Here is a 20,500-nt window from a genome sequence, read left to right on the forward strand (position 1 = left end):
AGTGAAGTAACTGATGCCTTGTATAGTTATAAATTGAGAAAGAAAGATAAACAAGAAAATACAAGTGTTGAAGCAGAAGCTCTTGTTGTTAGAGGTCGTTCGAAGAGTCAGAATAAAGGAAGGGGAGGGAGATCGAAGTCAAAGTCCAGATTGAGCAAAGATGAATGTGCCTTTTGTCGAGAAAAAGGGCACTAGAAGAAAGAATGTCCCAGGCTAAAGAATAAAGGCAAACCTGAAAGGGGAAAGGCTATCTCAGAATCAAATGTAGTCGAGTATGATGATGCAGATTCAGATTTCGCATTCGTTGCTACGCCATCAACCAGCTGTTCCAGTTCATGGCTGTTAGATTCAGCTTGTAGCCACCATATGACCTCCAATAGAGAATAGTTCTTTGATTTTAAAGAACTAAAAGGTGGAATTGTTTACACAACAAATAATTCCCCTCTTGACATACTTGGGATTAGTTCAATTCGCTTGAGGAATCAGGATGGATCAATCAAAACCTTAACAGGTGTCCATTATGTACCAGATTTAATGAGAAATCTCATTTCTGTGGGAACCTTAGAGTCAAAAGTTTTAGAAGTGAGGGAAAAATATGGGATTATGAGGATTATCTCTGGCGCACTGGTGATAATGAAGGGAATCCGGAAAAGAAACAATGTGTATTACTTTCTGAGTAGTACAATTGTTGGGACAGCAGCAGTGGCAGCTTCTACTGATGAACAGGAATCAGAAGCAACCAGGTTATGGCATATGCGCTTGGGGCATGTTGGTGAAAAATCCTTGAAATTGCTGATAGATCAAGGATTATTGAAGGGTGCTCGGGCTTGCAAATTAGCTTTTTGTTAGCATTGCATCAAAGGAAAGAAGACGAGGGTGAAATTTGGAACAACAATCCATTATACTAAAGGTATTTTGGATTATGTTCATTCAGATGTATGGGGGCCTTCCAAGACAACTTCTTTGGGAGGAACACACTATTATGTCACCTTTGTTGATGATTTTTCCCGGAGAGTTTGGGGTGTATACAATGAAGACAAAGGATGAGGTGCTAGGATTTTTCCTTAAATGGAAAAAGATGGTGGAGACTCAAACAGGCGAAAAAAAAATAACTCCGTACAGACAATGGTGGAGAGTACAAAAATGATCCATTTATGAAAGTTTGTGAATAAGAAGGTATTGTCAGGCACTTCACTGTCAGATATACACCACAACAGAATGGGGTGACAGAGCGTATGAACCGGACATTAGTGGAGAAGGTTCGGTGTAGGTTTTCTAATGCTGGGTTATGCAAAGAATTTTGGGCCGAGGCTTTGGTCTATGCTTGTCACCTTGTCAACCGCTTACCATCGATTGCTATTGGTGGTAAAACACCATTAGAGAAATGGTTTGGAGAACCTGCTACAGATTATGATTCCTTACATGTGTTTGGTTCCACTGCATACTACCATGTTAAGGAGTCAAAGTTGGATCCAAGAGAAAAGAAGGCGATCTTTATGGGGATCACCTCTGGTGTGAAAGGCTATCGTCTTTGGTGTCCAGAAACAAAGAAAATAATCTTCAGTAAGGATGTTACCTTTGATGAATCTACCATGTTGAGAAAGGTGACTTCAGAAAAATTGGAACAGACAGATGGAACTCCCAAATAGGTGGAGTTTAAAGGAAGCAGAATTGTCCTAGCCAGTAAAGAAACTGATGTTGACTCTCCCATGGTAGAAGAAGAGTCATATGAAGAAGAGGTTCAAACCCAAGAACCTCCACAACAACATGAATCAATTGCACTCAGAAAGGGAAAGAGGACTATTTGACAACCTGCTCTTTATGCTGATATGGTCTCTTCTGCATCACCAATTGAAATTTATGACGTTCCTACTTTTAATGAAGTAGTCCAAAGTTCAAAACATAAAAAGTGGAGGATCTCCATGAATGAAGAAATGCAATCCCTTCAAAAGAATCAGACGTGGAAACTAATTAGTCTTCCGAAGGAAAAGAAGGCAATTGGGTGCAAGTGGTATATACAAAGAAAGATGGATTTCCTGACAAGAATAACATCTGCTACAAAGCAAGATTGGTGGCTAAAGGCTACGCTCAAACGGAGGGAGATGATTATAATGAAGTATTTTCTCCAGTTGTAAAACATTCCTTCATCAGAATTTTGTAGGCTTTGGTAACGCAGTTGGATTTGGAACTAGTTCAGACGGATGTAAAAAATGTCTTTTTACATGGAGACTTGGATGAGGAAATCTACATAACTCAGCCAGATGGATTCAAAGTTGCTGAAAAATATGAGATGGTGTGCAAATTAGAAAAATCGCTATATGGATTGAAGCAATCTCCAAGGTAGTGGTACAAGCGATTTGACAAGTTTATGATCGGGCAGAAGTACACAAGAAGCAAATATGATCATTGTGTGTATTTACGCAAGCTACAAGACAGATCCTATATATCTTCTTCTTTATGTTGATATGTTGATAGCTTCCAGAGTCAGACAGAAAATTGTGAAACTAAAACTCAATTGAACAGGGAGTTTGAGATGAAGTATCTTGGTGAAGCGAAGAAGATTCTAGGCATGGAGATATCAAGGGATAAGAAATTGGGGAGGCTTTGTTTGTCTCAGAAAGAATATCTGAGGAAGGTACTAAAACATTTTGGCATGATGAGAAGTCAAAACCAGTTAGTACACCTCTTGCTCCTCATTTCAAGCTCGTGCATCCATGTCACCTAAGGATGATGCAGAACGTGAATACTGTCAAAGGTTCTGTATGCAAGTGTTGTTGGTAGCTTGATGTATGCATGGTGTGTACGAGACCCGATATTTCACAGGCAATTGGGGTTATGATGAATGAGAAGTCAAAACCAGTTAGTACACCTCTTGCTCATTCAAGCTCGGTGCATCCATGTCACCTAAGGATGATGCAGAACGTGAATACATGTCAAAGGTTCTGTATGCAAGTGTTGTTGGTAGCTTGATGTATGCAATGGTGTGTACGAGACCCGATATTTCACAGGCAATTGGGGTTATGAGCAGTATATGCATGATCCTAGAAAAGAGCATTGGCAAGCTGTGAAATGGATTCTGCGGTATATTATGAACATCGTAGATGTTGGTTTGGTCTTTCAGCATGACAAACAAGATGGTCAGTGTGTAGTTGGGTATTGTGATTAGACTATGCAGGTGATTTGGACAAGCGTCGATCAACTACTGGTTATGTATTTACATTTGCAAAAGCACCAGTCAGTTGGAAGTCCACCTTACAGTCAGCAGTGGCTTTGTCTACTACAGAGGCAGAGTATATGGCAGTTACAAAGGTTGTGAAGGAGGCAATTTGGCTTAAAGGGTTGCTTGGTGAATTGGGAATGGAACAGAAGCACATCAAAGTGCACTATGACAGTCAGAGTGTTATTCATTTAGCAAAGAACCATGTTTACCATGCAAGGACGAAGCACATCGATGTTTCGATATCACTTTGTACGAGAGATTCTAGAAGAAAGTGGAGTCATAATCTAGAAGATTCTGACCACTGAGAATCCTACTGATATGTTGGCAAAAGTGGTAATTGCGGTCAAGTTTAAACATTGTTTAGACTTGGTCAATATTGTTACAAATTGAAAGATGAATTTGCAGACACTACTGAAGATTAGATTTTTGAGAGATGTGTGTGGAATTTGCCAAGGTGGAGATTTGTTGGTTTTTTTGGCAAATTTTGAATCCCACATTGATTTTTAATAAGGAGGAGGGGAAATTCTTTTGTTATAAATAGAGCCCTCATCCTCCTTAGTTTAGCATCCCACAAATATAAGCTCTTCTATATTAAAGGCTATTTGTACTCTCTCTCTCTCTTTGTAATATTTCCTCTATTAGTGAAATATTATTTTAGTAGTGTTCGAGGATGTATGCATAATTTTGGCCTAACCTCGTTAAACTTTGGTGTTCTCTTTTATATCTATTTAATATCTATTGTCGGGTATAGCTGTTGTTAATTATTGTCTTATTAAAATTACTTGTCTTGGTAGTTCTGTATAAGGAGAGTGAGTTTTAAGAGAGACCATTGTGACCCCTCTACTCTTTCCTCGGAATCTATCTTGGAGTGATTTTTAGTATAATCGTTTTCACACTAGTCACCTAGATAATAGTTTTCAAGGTGAATTTGTTATTATTGGTGGAAATTAACCCGAATTTCAAAACCGTATGTGTGAATCCGCTCATAATTAGATAAGTAATGATTTATCATGTTTTTTAAGAATGGCAATCTAGAAAATTCTTGCAAAAAGAATTTGGTTTGCTGTTAATTGTTTTGATTGAAGGTGGGATTTATCATATGATTTGGATTCAAGTCCGATAGAGCATTTTGTTCTAGTATTGATGGTCGTCGTATATTGAAGGTGCATGATTTCCATGGCGTTGCTTCATTGCTTAATCGTGGTGCAACTTGTATTATCCGTGGAGGATTTGCTTAGACTTTGTTCTGGTTGTGTTTGTGAGAACTTATGATCTTTTCTCCAAGATTTTTTATTAAATAAAATTCTTCTTCCCCTATCCTATGTCTATATGTTCCATCATTCAGATTAAAACACATGTAATAAAAATTAACTAATAAACTAACAGTGTTTTGATGTTAACTTTTATTTTCTTACTTTTCATTTATAATTTTTAATTTTTAAAAGTTTAAATTATTTATGATGATTTAGTTCGATTAATTTTATATATTTTTTTCTTATGTTGATTTTTTCAGATTTTAATTTATTGAATTTAATTTTTAACAAAAAATTAGTTTATGTTTTTAGATTTTATGTGGTGAAATTTCAAAAAAAATATAAATATTTTTAAAATAATAAAATTTCAATTAAATAAAACTAAATAATTCTTATATATCATATTTAGTTATTTTTATTATTTTAACTATACATATTTTTTATAATATCAAGATAAAATTAATTATAAAATAAATAAAAACCAGTTTTAATTCAATTTGAGTCATCCCTATTTTTAAAGATGTGAATCATAAATCATCGAAACATTGTGGTTTAATAATTGGTTTTCTCAATCCTTAAATAATTATTCAGTCATAAATTATCTAAACACAATGACATTTACTTCTAAATTATAAACCATAAAAAAAGTATTTGGTTTTTAAAAAATTGTTATACCTTTAAAGGTCACTTTCGAAAACTGTGCTTCTTTTACTGGTTAAGACATCCTGAAAATATCCCTCCATTTACCAAAGCCTCCAAGAAACTCATATCATCCTAGCATAGGAATACAATGCATAGTCAATACTTATAATCGAATCATGTTATTTATGATAGTGCAATTCAAAATTTGACGATTAAATCTATTTATCCCGATGATTTACGAGTAGCCATAATGATTTTATGTCTTGCTCCATCATCTAGAGTCATTATAAATACCCCTTAGCTACAACTGTGAGGGAATCTCTCGACTGCCTTCTTCTTCAGTCTTATATCCCATCTTTATGTCTTTATCTCACCCACAAAAATAAACCGATCAATAGTCATTTTTTAATTCTCTACTCAATTTAAAAGGGATAAATTGTCAAAAACTGACGAGATAAACTTATTCCCATCAAGAAAAAACAAAAATATTATTCACATAATGTCAAAAAGCTATAACTAAAATTAATTTTCTAAATATTAATTTTGACATTATAAAAAATTATTTATATTTAAAATAATAAAAAAAAACTTAACATGATATATAAGAATTATTAATTTATTTTACTTCACTGAAATTTAATTATTTTAAAAATATTTATGTTTTCTTTTTGAAATTTTACCCAATAAAGTCTAAGAAACATAAATTAAAGTCATTTTTGAAATATCTGATGATTTCGGGGTCCATTACATCGAATGTCCTTCACCGGAAGTTGTGGGGTTGTTCGGAGGGATGATGCAAGGTCGCCTGTTGATCCGACTAAGCTTGGTTCTTTTTCTGTTTGTTTCTTTTCCTTAAATTTTACGGGCGTATTATTTTCTTTTATTTAATATTAGGGAATTTTTAATGAGAGATCCATAATTCTTTTGTGTATGATTTTTCTTTAAATCATACTGTTTTTACCAAAGAAAAATCAAATCTAAAAACTCAATATAAAAAGAAGATATAAAATTAATGGAACTGAATTATCATAAATAATTTGAATATTTAGAAAATCAAATTTGAATAAAAAAATAAAAGAGATAAATTCAATAAAATGAATTCAAAGTTAATAAAAATATTATTAAATTTCTTTTAAAAATAATTACCGATGTTAACTGTGGGTTACAAAGAAAAAACATTAATTGAAAGGTAAGAAAATAGAAGTTGAGGACAAAACTTTGTTAAGTGGCTAGTTATTTTATTACACGTGTTTTAATCTTAATAGTGGGGTAAAGAATAGGGGTAGATGTAGGTATGTGAATGGGACTTGAACTCAATGGGTTTTGACCCGACTCGATTCGATTGGTTGGATTTTAAAAAAAAAATCAAGTTCGAGTTTAAGGTGAAAAATATCGACTCGACTCGACCCAAAAAAATATAATTTTACCTTATATATTTATAAATAATTAGAATAATACCCCTCTATATTTTTTTCAATTAAGTCATTATTTTTATTAAATAAAAATAATATTATTTTATTATTTCGATTCTGGTCGGGTCGGGTTTTTAAGTTATATATCGAGTCGGGTGAAATCTTGTTTTGGTCGGGTCGAATCGAATCTCGGGTGGAGGATTCCTTATTATCAGGTCGGGTCAGGTGGACCAAAAACCCGACCCATGCCCATCCATAGGTATGAATTCTATTCTGGGTAAATTAAACCATTGACCACTTAATTATTCAACCCTTTTACTTTTGCCATCGATCTTTCAATTTAGTCATATTTTTTTATAAATTAAAATAAACTTACTCATCTAATCAAGTAATGACACATGTCATCAGATGGCAGTTAAAGTTTTTGTATAAATGATGTAACACCTCCTTCTTGTGTCGAAACGATTTTTTTCTCTAAGAGGTGACTAAGATTTTGAAAACTACATCAATTTTTAATTATTTTATTCATGATTGTTTTTCAATTAAAAAATGTGATTTTTAAAAACCTCGTTTCGAAAATTTGGAATTTCCTTTACGATAAAAACGTACGCTTCGAAAAGTCGCCATCAATCTTTGATTAGGGTGTGATTGGGCACCCAAAAACGTTTTTGTTATTTTAAATAAAAATTAATTTTAATTAAAACAACAAATGGTGGTATGCGTTATCAGAAAATGAGTTCGGGAGTCGATTACGCGTGGGGAAGGATTAGCACCCCCACAGCGCCCTAAATCGGTACCTAGTCGATTAATTAACGTCTTTGCAATGAATGTAACAACCCGAATATTTACAAAATAATATTAATTGAAATTGGAGGTAAATTGTAAAAATGAGTGAAATTAAGTGACTAAAGTAAAATTTATGAAAACTTGTATGCCATTTTCGAAGTAAAGGAAATTCAGGGACCAAGCCCTGAATTTCCCCTAAAACTGTCGACAGAATTGGTGTTATAAGCGTGTTTTCTGGTTTTAAACCAGAAAACACAAATGATAATTTCTTAAGTTTTCCTCCTCCCGTACCCTTACTTCCAAGCCCGATTCCGACGCCGTTCGACCTCCAATCGAAAAACTAAAACCACCGTCGTGTTCATCTTCGACCCGTGAACAAAACCCAGTAAATCAATTGAAGCGAAACGCTGCCAAACGTCAGGAATTTCAAGTCAAAGCATCGATAATTTTTTTAGCTCTATCGCCGGGAAAAATCTCAAATTCATCGCCGTTCGTTGCTCTGTTTACGACACCTCCTGCACCATCGTGTTCCTTGTGTCGTTTCGAGTCCGCCGGTGTCAACCTTGTTCGCTGTCGATGGCGGCGCGTGAGGAGGTGGAGCAGTCAAAGATTCGGCCGAGTTGAAATCGAGCTCTCCGCCGTTCAAAAATTTGAACCGATCGTTGTAAGTATCTCGAAATCGCTCAAAATATTTTTAGAAATTTTTCCGGGATTTTTAGGGCCCCGGAGAGGCCTCACGCGCAACACGCGCCACCGCAGGGAGAGTGGACGCTGCTGGAAACCGGTTTGACCGGTTTTCAATCGGTTTTGACCAGTTTCGGCCGGTTTGACCGGTCCGACACGACCCGACCATTGACCCGACTCGACCGTTGACCGTTGACTTCATTTGACCAAAACTTAAAATGGCTTTGACCGACCATTAAACGACCGTTAATCTTTTCCGAGTATACCTATTATGATAGTTTTCGACGTGCCGAATCCGTTTCCGTTGTCCGTTTTGCCAAATTTGAACCCGAAGGCCTCCAAATCGACGGTCAACGTGGTTGACTTTGACTTTGACCAAGAATTTGAATTTTTGAAAAGTCATACTTTATGTTTTTCGACGTCCTGATTCCGATTCCGTAATTCGTTTGGCTAAATTCAGACTCGAAATACCCCAAATTGATAGTCAAACCCGAAAAATGCTTATATACTTAAGAAGTCTAGCTTTGAGCAATTAAGTAAGATTTGGGACTGATAGGTTATTATTGTTTGAAGGTATAAGAGACTCTCCGGATCGTTCGACAACTCGACCCAACTCTTCTAGATCAGTTAAACCACTTGTGCCAGTATTCACCCGTAAGACCCGTAATTTTATGATTTTAGAGATCTATTTATGTTACCCATAAATAATATAATGTTATTATAAAATGGGTTCGAAAATGGTAGCAGAGCGTGATGAAACCAGCAATCAGTAAATCTACTATTTGAACCTATTATCGAGGTGTGTTCCCTGTTTACTACATAATTGTTTTATATGTTTTGAAATATGGTACACTGAAATCTATGGTTTATTGTTTATTGATACATCGATTTACTGGTGATGGTTTATGGACTATGATAACTGGTTTATGATTATTGATTTTGGATTGAATTGAATTACGATAGTATAGCTCTGATCAAGCTAATAAACGGGCCTAATGTGACTCTTGAGGGCCCCAAGATGCTTTAGGTTGGCTTCCCTTACTGTGTGCTTAGGATAAGCTATATGGACTTGGACTTTTGGGCCTAAGGATACAAGCTCTAAAGCTTATCCTTAGGTTGGCTTTTTTTTGCTGTGTGCTTAAAGTAAGCTATATGGAAAATAGTTTTGGAAACTACTGATGGTGTACAAGAAAGGTTTAACTATGATTTTCAAAAGTTAAACTCTTTATGAATTTATGAGATTTATTGGACTATGATTTGTTAAATGCACCTATTGTGATTTTAAGGTAATATTGGGACATACTGAGCCTAGTTCACCTTTCAAAAATGTTTTCCCCTTTTCAGATACTGTTGGTTAGATACCTCGGTTCGAGCACTTAGAGGATCAGCATATCTCTTGAAGTATATTTGATTGTAATGTTTTTATCCTTCTGGTTGACTTTATTTTGGTGACATGGACCTTATTTTAAAGTATTAGATTTTATAGTGATTACACTTTTGCTATTAATATTCTGGTTATCGTGATTTTTGATTTTTAAGACATGTATAATATCATATCATTTATAATGTGATTTTATATTGATTGAATAACAGTTTTCAGAAAATGTCTTTAAGAATAATAATGTGATCCACTAGACTTAATCGAAACGCATAGGTCGGGTCTAGGGGGTTACATTTATTGGTATCAGAGCTTTTGGTTTTTAACCCTCGGACTGTGTATGAGTCCACATTGAAAATACGGTTTTGAAATATTTACAAAACAAGTTACAAAGGCCATGTCACAAAGTTATTAAGATTTTAACTGTGTTCGAGACTCCAAGTGCTTATCTAACCCTAAGTTTTTTCTTCTGTAGTAAACTTGAGATCCATCAAAATGAGTGCTAGACGTGGTCGTCGAACTAGCCGTGGACGAGGTCGAGTGGCTAGATTTGCAGATCCGATCGATGAGATACGGGTAGATCCCCCACCTCCGATAAGTGATCATGCTCCTACGACCCCAACGAATCTGCCTCCTGCCACTGGTATTGGCATGACTACATCGAACATATGAGTGACGGATATTGAGTCCGAGTCTACCGGAGTTGCATTGGATGAGTTCTGCAATTAATACAGGAAGCAGTCATAGCTACTGGTGTTGTATCCGAGGTTCCTATTTCACAGACTTTGATTGCCAATGGAGTTAGAACTTTTGGGGGACAGATTGGTGGAGCTCCTACTGAAGCTGAGGATTGGCTACAGGATACCGAAAGACGCATGGACCAGTTGGGTTTGGACTTAACTAAGAGATATTTGGGGGCAGTAGCGATGTTAGATGGCAATGCCTACACATGGTGGGAGTTAGTTACCAGTAGTGTTCCTACCGATCGTTTGACCTGGAATTTCTTTAAAGATCGCTTTCAAAGCCATTTTCTGGGAGAGCGTTACTTAGCTCAGAGACGACAGTAGTTTCAAGACCTGGTTCAGGGAGACATGACCGTTTCTGAGTATGAGATCGAGTTCTTGAAGTTGCTGAAGTATAGATTCAGTATGATACCTACTGAGAGAGATCGATGTCGTAAATTTGCCCTTGGACTCAGATACGAGCTGCGTAGGCAAGTTGTAACCCATCAGGATGAGATATTTGATGTGCTGGTGGGCAGAGCCAAAGATGCTGAAGAAGTGGAGGTTTTAGCTTCTGGTAGAGAGCGTGTTGATCATGAACGATCTAAGAAATTTTCAGGCCCTATGGAGTCATTAGCACAGTTTGAGAAGAGGACTCATACTTCAGCCCTTCAGAGAAGCAATACACGTTTCAGGCCTGCAGCATCCTCACCTTTAGTTTCAGTCGAGGCGGTTCCTCGTCAAATTATCAGGGGCCCCTTTGAGTATTGTGGTAAACGACACACAGGAGAGTGTCGTAAGAAGATGGGTCTTTGCTATCAGTGTGGATCCAGTAATCATTTTCGGAGGGATTGTCCTCAGCTAGCTTCGTTTGAGCAGACCGCTACTCAGACTCCTGTGCGTTCTCAGGCTATAATACAGACCCCAATTAGAGATCGTAGTCAAAGAAAGACTCGAGGATCAGCGTCCAGGACAGACAGTAGAGCCCTACCTCAGCATAATAGAGGGACAATAGTTTCTGAGGCTAGACAGCCAGCCTTGGTTTATGCCACTAGACGTCGGGATGACAGAGATGAGCCTGAGGTTATAGCAGGTACATTTACTATTTATTCCATTCCATACTTTGCATTACTGGACAATGGCTCCACTGACTCCTATGTATCGAGCTCAGTATCTCGAAACCTTCAGATTCCGATCGAGAACACTGATAATAAGGTTACAGTTACGAGTCTAGTAGGACAGGCAGTATTAGTGAATAAAGTTTTTCGGCGTTGTCCTCTAGAGGTTCAGGGAGAAATTTTTCTCGCTGATCTTATGGATCTTCCTTTTGAGGAGTTTGATCTGATTCTTAGGATGGATTGGTTGAATAAACATAAGGTAAATTTGGATTGCGAATACAAGCGGGCTACTCTGAAGACTTCAGATGGTCGGACTGTTGTGATAATTGGTGAAGGGCGTGGTTATCTCTCCAATATAGTTTCAGCGATGGAAATTGATCGTATGATCCGAAAGGGATATGAGACTTTCATTGCTTGTATTTTGAACACTAAAGGTGCATTGTCCACGATCGAGGAGATCCGTATAGTTAGCGAGTTTCCTGATGTCTTTCCAGAGGAGTTGCCTGGTTTACCTCCTGATAGAGAGGTAGAGTTCGAGATTGAGACTTATCCAGGATCTACACCTATTTCTATGGCACCTTATCGCATGGCTCCAAAGGAACTTAAGGAGTTGAAGGTCCAATTGCAAGAATTATTAGATCAAGGATTTATTCGGCATAGTACCTCACCCTGGGGAGCTCCAGTTTCTGTTCGTGAAAAAGAAGGATGGGTCGCTAAGATTATGTATTGACTATCGGAAGTTGAACAAGATGACGGTCAAGAATAAATATCCACTACCCAGGATTGATGACTTATTTGATCAATTGCGAGGAGCTACTGTATTCTCTAAGATTGATCTTCGTTCGGGGTATTATCAATTGAAAGTTAAAGGATATGATGTTGCAAAAACGGCCATTCGCACTAGATATGGTCATTATGAATTCTTAGTAATGCCTTTTGGTTTGACGAACGCTCCAGCAGCTTTCATGGATTTGATGAATCGGGTGTTCCGACCATATTTGGATCAATTTGTGGTGGTCGTCATTGATGATATTATGATCTATTCTCGTACTGAGGCAGAGCATGATGAGCATTTGAAGATCGTTCTACGGACTTTGAGAGAGCATCGTCTATATGCAAAACTAAGCAAGTGTGAGTTTTGGCTTCAAGAAGTGTCATTTCTGGGGCATATTATTTCTGCGCGAGGTATTCAGGTCGATCCAAGCAAGATCGAGGCTATTGTAAATTGGAAACGACCCAAGAACATCTCTAAGATCCGCAGTTTCTTGGGTTTGGCTGGATATTATCGACGTTTTATTGAGGGCTTCTCGATCATTGCTGCTCCTTTGACAAAGTTGTTAAGAAAGAATGTGCCGTTTGACTGGGGCGAGGCACAACAGGAGAGCTTTGAGAAATTAAAGGCAGTTTTGACTCAAGCACCAGTACTGATTCAATCAGAGTCCGGGAAGGATTTTGCAGTGTATAGTGATGCGTCACATTCAGGACTCGGTTGTGTTCTGATGCAAGAAAGTAAGGTGGTGGCTTATGCATCCCGTCAGCAGTGACCGCATGAATGTAATTATCCTACTCATGATTTGGAGTTAGCAGCAGTGATTTTTGCATTGAAGATTTGGAGACATTATCTTTATGGAGAGAAGTGTTACATTTTCACGGATCATAAGAGCTTAAAGTATTTTCTAACCCAGAATGAGCTTAATTTGAGACAACGACGCTGACTAGAGCTTCTAAAGGATTATGATTGCGTGATTGATTATCACCCTGGTAAAGCTAATATTGTAGCGGATGCTTTGAGTCGAAAGGCGGTAACAGAGTTGAGATCTTTAATGGCTAGGATGAATTTATATGACGATGGAACTCTGTTAGCGGAATTACAAGTTAAGCCGACCTTGGTTGATGAGATCAAAGCTAAGCAGCCCCTTGATAGCTCCTTGCTTTTCATCTTTGAGTAAGTAGAGCAAGGGACAAGCTCAGATTACACCCTTGATCAGGATGAAGTTTTATTCTTCAAAGGTCGGTATTGTGTGCCTGATGATGCTGAGTTGAGGCAGAGTATCCTTACTGAGGCTCATAGTAGTCCATATGCTATGCACCCCGGTGGAGATAAGAGGTATCGGAATTTGAGAGAGAGGTATCATTGGGTCAGCATGAAGAAGGACATCTCGAATTTTGTGGCGAGGTGTTTGACTTGTCAGCAAATTAAGGCAGAACATCAACATCCATCAGGTTTGTTACAACCTATCAAGATTCCTGAATGGAAATGGGAGCGTATTACTATGGATTTTGTTACTGGTCTACCTATGACTCCTTCGAAAAAGAACTCAATTTGGGTGATTGTTGACAGACTTACAAAGTCAGCTCACTTCATTCTTGTACGGATAAATTATACGTTGGACAAGTTGGCGAGGTTGTATATTTCAGAGATTGTCAGATTGCATGGTGTTCCGTTATCTATCATTTCAGATCGAGATCCGAGATTTACTTCGAGATTTTAGAAGGCGCTACATACGGCCTTGGGAACAAGATTGGATTATAGTACATCCTTTCATCCATCGGGGTTGCGTAATCGATTTTCATGGTAGTTGGGAGAACTTTTTACCGTTGGCTGAATTTGCTTACAATAATATTTATCAGACCAGCATTCGTATGGAACCCTATTAAGCACTCTATGGGCGTAAATTTCGCACTCCGATCTGTTGGACTGAGTTGCGTGATAGGAAAATGTTGGGACCTGAGTTAGTGCGAGAGACGGAGGACACAATCAGATTAATCCGTGACCGTCTGAAAGAGGCATTTGATAGGCAGAAATCTTACGCAGATCAAAGGAGGAAGGATATACAGTTTGAGGTTGGAGATCAGGTCTTTTTGAAAGTTTCACCCTGGAAGAAAGTATTGAGATTCGGGCATAAGGGTAAATTGAGTCCAAGATTTATTGGACCATTTCGTATCTTGAAGAGGGTAGGACCTGTTGCATATCAGCTTGAGTTGCCTTCTGATCTAAGTCGTATTCATGATGTCTTTCATGTATCAATGTTAAAGATACCGTCCAGATCCAGGTCACATTATTCAGGTTGAAGAAGTATAGCTGAGACCTGATTTGTCATATGAAGAGGAGCCCATTCAGATCTTAGAGAAAGATGAACGAGTTCTTCGGAATAGGCGAATTCCAATGTTCAAAGTTCAATGGAGTAATCGAGGCCCCTCAGAAGCTACTTGGGAGACATTGGAGTCAATGGAGGCTCAATTTCCTCAACTATTCTCATAAGGTAAATTTCGAGAACGAAATTTCTTGTAGAGGGGGAGAATTATAACAACCCGAATATTTACAAAATAATATTAATTGAAATTGGAGGTAAATTGTGAAAATGGGTGAAATTAAGTGACTAAAGAAAAATTTATGAAAACTTGTATGCCATTTTTGAAGTAAAGGAAATTCAGGGACCAAGCCCTGAATTTCCCCTAAAACTGTCGGCAGAATTGGTGTTATAAGCGTGTTTTCTGGTTTTAAACCAGAAAACACAAATGATAATTTCTTAAGTTTTCCTCCTCCCGTACCCTTACTTCCAAGCCCGATTCCGACGTCGTTCGACCTCCAATTGAAAAACTGAAACCACCGTCGTGTTCATCTTCGACCCGTTAACAAAACCCAGTAAATCAATTGAAGCGAAACGCTGCCAAACGTCGGGAATTTCAAGTCAAAGCATCGACGTTTTTTTAGCTCTATCGCCGGGAAAAATCTCAAATTCATTGACGTTCGTTGCTCTGTTTACGACACCTCCTGCACCATCGTGTTCCTTGTGTCGTTTCGAGTTCGCCGGTGCCAACCTTATTCGCCGTCGACGGCGGCGCGTGAGGAGGTGGAGCAGTCAAAGATTCGGCCGAGTTGAAATTGAGCTCTTCGCCGTTCAAAAATTTGAACCGATCGTTGTAAGTATCTCGAAATCGCTCAAAATAATTTTTAGAAATTTTTTCGGGATTTTTAGGGCCCCGGAGGAGGCCTCACGCGCCACCGCAGGGAGAGTGGACGCTGCTGGAAACCAGTTTGACCGGTTTTCAACCGGTTTCGACCGGTTTTGACCGGTCTGAACCGGTTTGACCGGTCTGACCCGACCCGACCTGACCCGACCGTTGACCCGACCCGACCGTTGATCGTTGACCGTTGACTTCCTTTGACCAAAACTTAAAATGGCTTTGACCGACCATTAAATGACCGTTAATCTTTTCCGAGTATACCTATTCTGATAGTTTTCGACGCGCCGAATCTGTTTCCGTTATCCGTTTCGCCAAATTCTAACCCGAAGGCCTCCAAATCAACGGTCAACGTGGTTGACTTTGACTTTGACCAAGAATTTGAATTTTCGAAAAGTAATACTTTATGTTTTTTGACGTCTTGATTCCGATTCCGTAATCCGTTTGGCTAAATTCAGACTCGAAATACCCCAAATTGATAGTCAAACCCGAAAAATGCTTATATACTTAAGAAGTCTAGCTTTGAACAATTAAGTAAGATTTGGGACTGATAGATTATTATTGTTTGAAGGTACAAGAGACTCTCTGGATCGTTCGACAACTCGACCCAACTCTTTTAGATCAGTTAAACCACGTGTGCCAGTATTCACCCGTAAGACCCGTAATTTTATGATTTTATAGATCTATTTATGTTACCCATAAATAATATAGTGTTATTATAAAATAGGTTCGAAAATGTAGCAGAGCGTGGTGAAACCAACAATCAGTAAATCTACTATTTGAATCTATTATCGAGGTGTGTTCCCTGTTTACTACATATTTTATATGTTTTGAAATATGGTACACTGAAATCTATGGTTTATTGTTTATTGATACACCGATTTACTGGTGATGGTTTATGGACTATGATGACTGGTTTATGATTATTGATTTTGGATTGAATTGAATTACGATAGTATAACTCTGATCAAGCTAATAAACGGGCCTAATGTGACTCTTGAGGGCCCTAAGATGCATTAGGTTGGCTTTCCTTGCTGTGTGTTTAGGATAAGCTATATGGACTTGGACTTGTGGGCCTAAGGATACAAGCTCTAAAGCTTATCCTTAGGTTGACTTTCTTTTTGCTGTGTGCTTAAAGTAAGCTATATGGAAAATAGTTTTGGAAACTACTGATGGTGTACAAGAAAAGGGTTTAAACTATAATTTTTAAAAGTTAAACTCTTTTATGAATTTATGAGATTTGCTGGACTATGATTTGTTAAATGTACCTATTGTGATTTTAAGGTAATATTGGGACACACTGAGCCTAGCTCACCTTTCGAAAATGTTTTCCCCTTTTCAGATACTGTTGGTTAGATACCTCGGTTCGAGCACTTGGAGGATCAACATATCTCTTGAAGTATATTTGATTGTAATGTTTTTATCCTTCTAGTTGACTTTATTTTGGTGACATGGACCTTATTTTAAAGTATTGGATTTTATAGTGATTACACTTTTGCTATTAATATTCGGGTTATCGTGATTTTGATTTTTAAGACATGTTTTAAATTAATTACTTATTGGTATTATATATATAAGTTGGGTTTTGATAGTATAATATCATATCATTTATAATGTGATTTTACATTGATTGAATAACAGTTTTCAGAAAATGTCTTTAAGAATAATAATGTGATCCACTAGACTTAATCGAAACGCATAGGCCGGGTGGGGTTACATTGAAATTTACAAATTTGATTTTAATTTGATTTATGATCCCCAACAAAACAACAACATATGAATTTTACAATATTCAAAAGCACTAAAATATATTAAATTAAAATTACCCAGCCTTTAGAAAGATAAAGAATATTCGATTATTTAAAAATATCGAAACCATGTCTTAAATGAGTTATAATAACCTTTTATCGATAAATTTAAATAGCCGAATATTTTTTTTCTTCCATTCCCAAATTTTAGAGTGAGGTGTCACTAATGGGATACAATTCTAATTTAAAATCGTCAAAAGCAGATATCTAATAAGTTAAGACAACACACTTAAAACAATTTTAAATTAAAAGGGTATTACCCTTAATCCAATTATTATATAATGTCGAGTTATGCACATGAGGATATCATACATATTATGCAAAATGATGTTAATGCAAAAATTAATTAAACAAATATTATGATTAAAATATCAGGCAATGTTATTTTAATACCAACAATTATATACAACATATGAATTTTACAATATTCAAAAGCACTAAAATAGATTAAATTAAAATTACCCAACCTTTAGAAAGATAAAGAATATTCGATTATTTAAAAATATCGAAACCATGTCTTAAATGAGTTATAATAACCTTTTATCGATAAATTTAAATAGCCGAATATTTTTTTTTCTTCCATTCCCAAATTTTAGAGTGAGGTGTCACTAATGGGATACAATTCTAATTTAAAATCGTCAAAAGCGGATATCTAATAAGTTAAGACAACACACTTAAAATAATTTTAAATTAAAAGGGTATTACCCTTAATCCAATTATTATATAATGTCGAGTTATGCACATGAGGATATCATACATATTATGCAAAATGATGTTAATGCAAAAATTAATTAAACAAATATTATGATTAAAATATCAGGCAATGTTATTTTAATACCAACAATTATATACATATTTTATTACCACACATTATACTCTATATATATATATTAATATGTAATACACCAATACGACTAAAATAAATAAAAGGAAACATAACACTTAAAAATACAAAGTTAAGAAAATAAGTAAACTATTTAAGCTAGGTACTAAATGATAAATAATAAAAATTTACCATCTTAACTGCAAAAATAATAGCAATTGAAGTGAAAAACAAACATTACACCATTTCAATTACTAAAACTAAAATAAAAATATGATTAATATAAGGGACTAAAAATATAATAAACCCAAACATACCCACAACCAAAATGTAACTTGCAAAAACCTAAAAGTCTAATATCTAAACAACAGAAATTAAATAAATAAACATTTTAGGATGAAATTTAAATGCGCATAATGTATAAAGACTGAATTAAAAATCTAAAAGACTCGATTTGAGGACTAAAACGTATAATTCTAAAACTGATGGATTTCAAGCGCAGTTACCCCACTCTCAAAACACGGGTTGACTAACCTACCAAATCGCAATCGTTTTAGTGAAATAATTATATAATATATTGGGTAAAATGAAAACTCTAACTCATTTGTTAAACCTAACATCTCCCCAAAGCCGTTCTCTCTACCCCTTTCCCTTCTCTTCTTCATCTTCCAAACGACGCTGCTCACTCCCAAAAGACCCCAACCAACAATCTCCGCTGGCCTCAACAATCCAAATCGACACCCACTCATTATACTTTCAACCGAGACCCCCTCACGCCGCTCATCTTCGACCCCTCTTCTCTTTTCTCGTGACCACCGATCTCCAAAGGCCACAACGCTGTCAGTCGAGATCCCATAGGCTCTAACCCTAATGCTCCTCAGTTGTTTCTTTCTTTGAAGAGAAGATGGAGACCATGGCCACCAATGACAAAGGCTTCGGTTTGGGTTCTCCGATGAAGACCCAACACACAAAGGACGAAGATCGAAGGCTCTCTTTGGTGCCAGGGCCCCCACGAACCAGGTTTTTTACTCTGGTGACTCGCTGTCTTCTCTCTTTCCCAAAGATGGTCTTTAGACTCTCTAACGCCGGCGACGAAACCAAATAAAAAGGTACTTCTAACCGTCTCCTCTTCTTTTATTTTTATTTCAAAACTTTAAAATAAAAACTAACCCTAATACTATTATGCAAGGTCTCTCGAACAAATCTCCACGCTTCGGTCTCAAGCCACAGTGGTTCAAACACGCTCTCGGTAAGCCTCTAACCCTTATCCTCGTCCAAAACAAAATACCACACACACGAATAGTTACTAAAAAATAAACAAAATAAGATGAAATACCTCCTCTTTAATGTATTCTGTTTTTGGTTGTTTTTGCTTAAGAGAATACTACTGCCCTTTTTGTGAAAATTGATTTTCGATTGGGAGAGTAAAATAAAACAAAACTTGCTTCTATTCTTTTCGGAAAAGAGGGCTGAATCCCTTTTACACACTGTTTTTTTCCTTTCTTACAACGAATCCCCCGTTGTTAATGAAATTCCCCGTTCGAAGCCTCCCCTTTTTGGTGAATTTTTTAGTTGCTTTCTGGTTGTGGTCTGCCCTCTCTATGTGCTCTATTTTTTCATGACCAAAATCCCCCGTTCGTTGAACTCCCCCCTTTTTTCTGATCTCTTTTCTGCCTCGGATTTATTTCTTCTTCTTCACCGAATCTCCTTGTCATCTGGCATGTTAATTTCCTTATGTTTGGTAGTATAATGACAGGTTTAGGTGAAAACATCCCCTAATTTTCGTGGTTAGGTATTTTCTTGACTTTGGTTTGATTTTGCTGACTTTACTTCTGTTTTGCTGTTGGGTGCAGATTTGTCAATGGGTTTGCTGAATTCTGGGATTCATCTGTTCCAATCCTGTTGTAATTGTTATCATTTTTTTTCTTTTTCGGGCCTGTAAACATAAAACCTTCATTTAGTGAATTAAATTATCATAACATATATATATATATGATCACAAACATAACTACATAGATAATTAAACACAGTACATAATTAAACACACATATGATAATATAAATAGATAAGCACATGCACAACTTGGTAATAATAACTAATAAGTAATATATATAAAATGGAATAAAAATTCGACTGAGAGCCCTTGACAAAACGAGTATCTACAGCGATCCCTCTTTGCTCATTGTCGTACAACGAGAAAAGAGCAAAGACCCAATGATGGTCGAGTTTGTCAGGCCGTGAGGATTTCAAGAGATTAAACCACTCCATTATAGCTCCCTAATAAGCGAGACTTGAAAATTTTTCAGAAAATATGTATATTTCCTATTCTTTCAGAAAGTATAAGACTCGAACAATATTTGACAAACATGTATGTTCCCTATTCTTTCAGGGATTATAGAACTCGAACAATCTTTTGTCAACGGGTTTGCTCCCTATTGCTTTAAGGAGTATAGAACTCGAATAATCTTCTAAAAATGAGTTCGCTCCCTATTGCTTTAAGGAGTATGGAACTCGAACAATCTTCTGAAAACGGGTTCCCTCGCTATTGCTTCAGGAGTTTCAGGGAGTATAGAAATCGAACAATCTTCTGCAAATAGTTTCGCTCCCTATTGCTTCAGGGAGTATAGAACTCAAATAATCTTCTGCAAATGGGTTCACTTCCTCTTGCTTCAGGGAGTATAGAACTCG

At 36.7% G+C, this 20,500-nt stretch overlaps 1 long non-coding RNA gene across 1 annotated transcript; it reads left to right on the forward strand.

Annotated features, from left to right (window-relative positions):
- Positions 1-18,429: 18,429 nt before the first annotated feature.
- Positions 18,430-19,782, forward strand: LOC120147985. The gene is made up of 3 exons (XR_005518332.1): positions 18,430-18,921; positions 19,002-19,061; positions 19,666-19,782. It is a non-coding gene; the product is annotated as an uncharacterized LOC120147985 (long non-coding RNA).
- The last annotated feature ends 718 nt before the right edge of the window (positions 19,783-20,500 follow it).

Source organism: Hibiscus syriacus, unplaced genomic scaffold, assembly GCF_006381635.1.
Source record: "Hibiscus syriacus cultivar Baekdansim isolate YM2019G1 unplaced genomic scaffold, ASM638163v2 tig00110945_pilon, whole genome shotgun sequence".
NCBI classification, from domain to species: domain Eukaryota; kingdom Viridiplantae; phylum Streptophyta; class Magnoliopsida; order Malvales; family Malvaceae; genus Hibiscus; species Hibiscus syriacus.